Here is an 8,330-nt window from a genome sequence, read left to right as displayed (position 1 = left end):
GACAGACTTCGATCGCCCGCGTGCGTAGGTGCGGTCTTGCTTGGGTGCTATAGTAGATAGTACCTGTAAAGGATCAATATTAGTACGAGTAGTGGCAAACAATACAAGCAAAACCATACGAAATAAAACATTGAAAATAGAGTGTCATTTCTATTGAAACTGTATCACACGACGAGCCTGGTGACGGATCGTCGTGGCTATGACGGACCGTCATGAGGTCCATCGTGTTTTACTTAGTCTATGTATATATAAAGAACCCTGAAGGAGAGTCTCTGACTAGCATGACGGTATATGCAGGACGGACCGTCACAGGTACGACGGTCCGTCGTAGGTGTCCGTCGTAGGACACTTAAAAAAAATATGGAGACCCTTAGCAGAGGGGTCTCTGACCGTCATGACGGTCGTGCAGGACGGACCGTCGTGGGTATGACGGTCCGTCACATGTGTCCGTTGAAGGACACTTAGAAAAAGTGAGAGACCCTTAGAAACAGGGTCTCTGACAACCAGAACGGTTGTGCAGGACGGACCGTCGTGAAGACGACGGTCCGTCACATGTGTCCGTTGGGAAACACTTGGGAAAAAATGAGAGACCCTTAGAAACAGGGTCTCTGACAACCGGAACGGTTGTGCAGGACGGACCGTCGTGAAGACGACAGTCCGTCACATGTGTCCGTTGGGACAGGGTGCTAGGGCTTTTGGAACGGACCCTACGACGGTCCGTCGTGGGTACGACGGTCCGTCATCGGGGTCTCGTTCTGAATAACAGTGACAGAACTGGGGGTACCCCATGCATCCCCGATGAACCCACATGGTCTTGTAGTGTTTTGGACCTATATTTTTCTATCCCAACTACCTAAGAAACTAGCAATGCAACAGCACCTATGTCTAGGGTTGTCAACATGGCAAATTCGAACATTTTGAGCCTAGGTTTAGACATAATCATATAAACAATATACGACGAAGAACTAAGCTAATACTAACTAATAAACAAAAATGAAAGATAAATGAGTAGAAATTCGAGACACATACCTTAGAAATGGAGAAAACAACTGGACAAGTACTCAATTGGCAAAGTAGACACCTACAGCAGCAGCTCCGATTAGTAGATGATAACTCTAGGGCGTTGGAGAATATTAGGGGGCAATGATCGGTGGGAGGAAATGTGGAAGTTGAAAAGAGAGGGGAGATGAGTGGAATAATGAAGTAATGGGGTGAAATAAGGGGTTGGGGGGTTTAAACGGTCTGATTTTGAAAAAGGGTCCAGCCGGGTCGGGTCGGGTATAACTCATTAATCACGCGACGGTTCCCCGACGACGGTCCGTCGCAGTTGTGACAACCCGTCATTGGTTCCGTCGTGTGTGCCCTAATTTCAAAATAGTAGAAAAACGTACCTGGTACGACGGATGCATACGACTGTCCGTCTCAGGCGCAACGGTCCGTAGCGGTATCCGTCAGTGACTGCTGCAGAGTAATTTTCTGCAGAATTTCCTGGTGATGTGCCTGCAAATTTAAAAACCCATTAGTAGAAAAATGCTACCATTACTAACAAGACTATAAGTATTGGGTTACCTCCCAACGAGCGCCTGATTTAATGTCGCGGCACGACTGGGGACACTTGAATACTCAGACTTCATCAAGATGGTATGCCTCTATCACTTCATTCCCCGATGCTTTATGCTTAAAATAGAGTTTTATTCTATCTCTATTCATCTTAAACCGCACTCCCTCCTTGGCTTTTAACTCAACTGCTCCATGAGGGAATACTTGGGTAATCAGGTAAGGGCCAGTCCATTTGGACTTGAGCTTGCCCGGAAGACAAGGCACCCCAGAACTGTCTACAAGCACCAAATCCCCAACCAGAAACTCTTGTTTTGCATTTTTCTGTTCAGTCTCCGTCTTCATATTTTCTTTGTGGGATATGGCAGATACCGATTGGAGCTCACCACTCTGCCTCATGGTCCTACAAATGTTGAAGGTCGCTTCTTCATTATTCAACCAAAATGTCATCTGTCCTTTCTCCATATCAACTAATGCTCTACCTGTAACAAGGAATGGCCTCCGAAGCATAATAGGCACTTCAAAATCGACCTCGCAATCAAGAATAACAAAATCAGCCGGAAAGATGAATGACTCCACTTTTACTAGCACATCGTGGAGTATCCCTATGGGCCGTTTCACTGTCCGATCAGCCATCAGTAGCCGCATCGCAGTGGGTTTGGGATCCCCCAAACCCAACTTCTTGTAAATTGAGAGGGGCATGAGATTTATGCTTGCCCCCAGATCACATAATGCTTTCGTAAAATGTAACGACCCAACTGTACAAGGAATGTGAACGCACCCGGATCTTCTTTCTTTTGTACGAGGGATCTTGTAGCAATAGCGCTACAATGCTGCAGTCTATCATCATCCTCGAAAGTGACCGATCTTTTCTTGGTGACCATATCTTTCATAAATTTGGCATAACCGGGCATTTGTTCTAGAGCTTCTACCAAAGGTACATTGATTGAAAGCTGCTTCAACATTGTTCTGAAACGCCGGTATTTACCATCCTCGTTCTTTTTCACTAATCTCTGAGGGAAAGGTGGTGGTGGCCTAGGCATGGGAATTATCTTGATAGGTACTTCAGCATCTTTTCCTTTACTTTCGTCTGCTTCACCACTACCCTTTACCACATTATCATTATCCTTTCTCACATTTTCCTGGATACTCCTAAGGAGCCAGATGCTCCTTCCTCATTTGTGGCTGACCCAGAGGGTGTGCCGGTTAGTGTGCGCTCCTCATCAGACTTGGAGGCAGTGACTACGCCGGACACCACCTTTTTGGGTGTGGCTCTGGGAGCACGCGCAGCACGGGAAGGGGCGGAAATGCCTTGGGGCACGTACTCAGGGTCACGCTCATCATCAGAGCCGATGACCATGCGGGCCGACGGGGTGACAGACTTCGATCGCCCGCGTGCGTAGGTGCGGTCTTGCTTGGGTGCTATAGTAGATAGTACCTGTAAAGGATCAATATTAGTACGAGTAGTGGCAAACAATACAAGCAAAACCATACGAAATAAAACATTGAAAATAGAGTGTCATTTCTATTGAAACTGTATCACACGACGAGCCTGGTGACGGATCGTCGTGGCTATGACGGACCGTCATGAGGTCCATCGTGTTTTACTTAGTCTATGTATATATAAAGAACCCTGAAGGAGAGTCTCTGACTAGCATGACGGTATATGCAGGACGGACCGTCACAGGTACGACGGTCCATCATAGGTGTCCGTCGTAGGACACTTAAAAAAAATATGGAGACCCTAAGCAGAGGGGTCGTTGACCATCATGACGGTCGTGCAGGACGGACCGTCGTGGTATGACGGTCCGTCACATGTGTCCGTTTAAGGACACTTGGAAAAAGTGAGGGACCCATAGAAACAGGGTCTCTGACAACCAGAACGATTGTGCAGGACGGACCGTCGTGAAGACGACGGTCCGTCGCATGTGTCCGTTGGGAAACACTTGGGAAAAAAATGAGAGACCCTTAGAAATAGGGTCTCTGACAACCGGAACGGTTGTGCAGGACGGACCGTCATGAAGACGACAGTCCGTCACATGTGTCCGTTGGGACAGGGTGCTAGGGCTTTTGGAACGGACCCTACGACGGTCCGTCGTGGGTACGACGGTCCGTCATCGGGGTCTCGTTCTGAATAACAGTGACAGAACTGGGGGTACCCCATGCATCCCCGATGAACCCACATGGTCTTGTAGTGTTTTGGACCTATATTTGTCTATCCCAACTACCTAGGAAACTAGCAATGCAAAAGCACCTATGTCTAGGGTTGTCAACATGGCAAATTCGAACATTTTGAACCTAGGTTTAGACATAATCATATAAAGGAAACAACATACGACGAAGAACTAAGCTAAATACTAACTAGTAAACAAAAAGGCAAGATAAATGAGTATAAATTTAGAGACACATACCTTAGAAATGGAGAAAAAGCAAATGGACAATTACTCAGTTGGCAAAGTAGACACCTACAGCAGCAGCTCCGACTAGTAGATGATAACTCTAGGGCGTTGGAGAATTTTAGGGGGCAATGATCGGTGGGAGGGAATGTGGAAGTTGAAAAGAGAGGGGAGATGAGAGGAATAATGAAGGAATGGGGTGAAATGAGGGGTTGGGGGGTTTAAACGGTCTGATTTTGAAAAAGGGTCCAGCCGGGTCGGGTCGGGTATAACTCATTAATCACGCGACGGTTCCCCGACGACGGTCCGTCGCAGTTGTGACGACCCGTCGTTGGTTCCGTCGTGTGTGCCCTAGTTTCAAAATAACAGAAAAACGTACCTGGTACGACGGATGCATACGACGGTCCGTCGCAGGCGCAACGGTCCGTCGCTGTATCCGTCAGTGACTGCTGCAGAGTAATTTTCTGCAGAATTTCCTGGTGATGTGCCTGCAAATTTAAAAACCCTTTAGTAGAAAAATGCTACCATTACTAAAAAGACTATAAGTATTGGGTTGCCTCCCAACAAGCGCCTGATTTAATGTCGCGGCACGACTGGGGACACTTGATTACTCAGCCTTCATCAAGATGGTTTGCCTCTATTACTTTATTCCCCGATGCTTTATGCCCAAAATAGAGTTTTATTCTTTCTCTATTCATCTTAAACCGCACTCCCTCCTTGGCTTTTAACTCAACTGCTCCATGAGGGAATACTTGGGTAATCAAGTAAGGGCCAGTCCATTTGGACTTGAGCTTGCCCGGAAGACAAGGCGACCCAGAACTGTCTACAAGCACCAAATCCCCAACCATAAACTCTTGTTTTGCATTTTTCTGTTCAGTCTCCTTCTTCATCTTTTCTTTGTGGGATATGGCAGATACCGATTGGAGCTCACCACTCTGCCTCATGGTCCTACAAATGTTGAAGGTCGCTTCTTCATTATTCAACCGAAATGTCATCTGTCCCTTCTCCATATCAACTAAGGCTCTACCTGTAGCAAGGAATGGCCTCCCAAGAATAATAGGCACTTCAAAATCGACCTCACAATCAAGAATAACAAAATCAGCCGGAAAGATGAATGACTCCACTTTTACTAGCACATCATGGAGTATCCCTATAGGCCGTTTCACTGTCCGATCAGCCATCAGTAGCCGCATCGCAGTGGGTTTTGGATCCCCCAAACCCAACTTCTTGTAAATTGAGAGGGGCATGAGATTTATGCTTGCCCCCAGATCACATAATGCTTTCGCAAAATGTAATGACCCAACTGTACAAGGAATAGTGAACGCACCAGGATCTTCTTTCTTTTGTACGAGGGATCTTGTAGCAATAGCACTACAATGCTGCAGTCTATCATCATCCTCGAAAGTGACCGATCTTTTCTTGGTGACCAGATCTTTCATAAATTTGGCATAACCGGGCATTTGTTCTAGAGCTTCTACCAAAGGGACATTGATAGAAAGCTGCTTCAACATTGTTATGAAATGCCGGTATTTACCATCCTCGGTCTTCTTCACTAATCTCTGAGGGAAAGGTGGTGGTGGCCTAGGCATGGGAATTACCTTCATAGGTACTTCTGCATCTTTTCCATTACTTTCCTCTGCTTCACCACTACCCTTTACCACATTATCATTATCCTTTCTCACATTTTCCTCAGTAGACGGCATAGGTGGGTCAATGGTTTGCTTACCACCCCGAGTAGTGATTGCCATACAGTGCGCATCATTCTTTGGATTTTGGACAGTGTTGCTAGGAAGAGTGCCCGGTTGCCGTGTGTTCACTGTCGCAGATAATTGGGCCACTTGCAATTCGATCTGTTTAATCGAAATTGCATGTGTATCAACTTTTTGCCCAATACTAGCTAAATCACTCCTTAACTCTTTAATGTGCTCATCACTAGCATCGAACCTCCTCATCATTTTGTGCAACATATCCTCAACTCGCGCCATACTATCTCCACCATCCCTAGGAGTAACTTCACGATTTTGAGGAGGGACATAGGGCCCATTCCTGTCGTTTCTATTAGCATAGTTACCCCTGTTAAAGTTGTTGTCGCGGTTGTAGTTTCCATCTCGGACATAATGACCCTCACGATTGTAGTTACCATAGTTCCGACCTTGGTTCCCTTGACCTTGGCGCCAATTATCCTGATTTGAGCCTTGGGCGCTTGGTCGGAAACCCCCCATCTGTTCATTTACTGCATAGGAATCCTCCTCATAATAACACTCATCGTTTTGTGGCGGTGGTTTCGACAAGTAACTGACTGCATTAATCTTTTCTGCACCCCCAGTGACATGTTTTAGTACCAACCCAAGCTCAGTTCTCATCTGAGCCATTTCTTCACGAATGTCATCTGTGGCTGGGTTGTGAGTGGACTGCACTGCAAAGGTGTTTCTCCCTGTATCAGATTTTCTAGTACTCCAAGCTTTGTTATTCCGGGAGATTTTTTCTAATTTTTCAGCGATCTCAGCATAAGGACATTCTCCATAAGATCCACCGGCTATAGTGTCCAATACCGCTTTGTTGTTATCATCTTGTCCCCTGTAGAAGTATTCTTTCAGTGACTCATCATCTATACGGTGATTTGGAACACTTCTCAAGAATGAGGTGAATCTATCCCAAGAACTACTAACTGACTCTCCTGGTAGTGCCACAAAGTTATTCACCCTGTCTTTGTGGTTTAGTTTCTTGGAGACCGGATAGTAGCGTGCTAAGAAGACATCCCTTAGTTGATTCCAAGTAAAGATGGAGTTGTATGGGAGCTCAGTGAACCAAATAGCAGCCTCTCCCGTCAGTGAGAGAGGAAACACTCTGAGACCTATTACATCTAGATCCAAATCAGGCCTCCCCACACAACTTTTACACACTGCCCTTACCTTAGCTATATGGGCATGTGGATCCTCAGAAGGTAGCCCTGAAAACAAACCTCTGGCAGTGAGCATTTGCATCAGACTACTAGTTACCACAAAAGTGTGGCCTGTGGGTAGAGGAGGCAAAACCAGTGGCCCATCCGAATCTGCTATGTTATCATAGCCTCTGTAGTATGCTTGGGGCCGTGGAGCGGGATTTTGTCCCCTCTGTTGATGTTCACCCGGAGCATCGGGTAACATCTGACCATGAACATCAACCGGAGCTGGGATGTTCTGGTTCGGATCCTCATCATTTATTCCCAAATTACGATTCATATTGCGCAGTGTACGCTCTAACTCGTGATCGTAGGGAAACAGCGGTTCTCTTCCTCTCCGTGTATTTGGCATACAAGGAGGATAGTTCTGAAAAGAAATCAAAAACAATAAAACAAAGTAAAATCAAGAAAATATCAACTAAACTATAGTAATAAGTTTAAATTAATCTAAAAGCTATTTTCCCCGGCAGCGGCGCCAAAATTTGATACGCTCAAACTTACTTCTCAAATAAGAAGTAAAGCGGTCGTGTCAAGTAAATAACCCAACTAGTGAGGTTGGGATCGTTCCCACGAGGAAAATAGTCTAGACTTAACTTCAACTTGTTATTACTATTGTTCGGTCAATGACTTCCTTGGAAAGTAAAAACAATAAAAGGGGGGTTTCTAGTTCTAAATGAGTGAAAATAACTAACGAAATTGAAAGAGACACTTAACAGCTTTGAATGTTGGAGTTTAATCAATTAATCAAAGTAACTAGGGTTTACGTGTTCCCCACAGGTTCATAACTTGATAATTCTAACTATAACAATTCTTTCCTAGTATCTTGCATGCAAAGTGATAAGTTATGTATTTCTAAATCCTTGGTCCGGCATCTAGAAAATCTCACTCCGCACCTTGGTCCGGCTACGTGTGTTGCTATCCTAACCCTTATCTTTACCTCATATTAAGCATCGTATTCGATATTTGACTAAGTTATTACCTCGTACCAATCAATACTAGCCTATTAGATAGTATACACTAAATCTATGTTAATAATTCTTTTCCTATTATCTACCTCCTTGGTCCGGCAAGTAGCATTAAGGCGAGTTCTAACGTTGGCCATCCGTTAAAAAGACTTCTAAGCGAAAGAATTATTAATACATGCAAGACACTATTCTAGAATTGTTATTTTAGTTAGGGTTTATCTCATTATTTGCCTATGGTTCCCACAACCCTAGTTATGGAGTTTAGTTACTCATGGCCATAAACACAATATTCAAATATATTAGATAAGAGTTCATGTACTTACTTCAATGAGAAAGAATAAAATCCAAAATTTTGCTTGATTAATCACCAAAAATCCCTTGCAAGAATTCTCAAAGTAATCAATAATCTCACCAAATGTCTAATGATTATCAAGAATCTCACAATACAATGTTTACCAATACGGAGTTTTA

Source organism: Solanum pennellii, chromosome 5 (genome assembly GCF_001406875.1).
Source record: "Solanum pennellii chromosome 5, SPENNV200".
In the NCBI taxonomy this organism is placed as follows: domain Eukaryota; kingdom Viridiplantae; phylum Streptophyta; class Magnoliopsida; order Solanales; family Solanaceae; genus Solanum; species Solanum pennellii.
The sequence above is the reverse complement of the archived record's forward strand: the minus strand, read 5'-3'. Positions refer to the sequence as shown.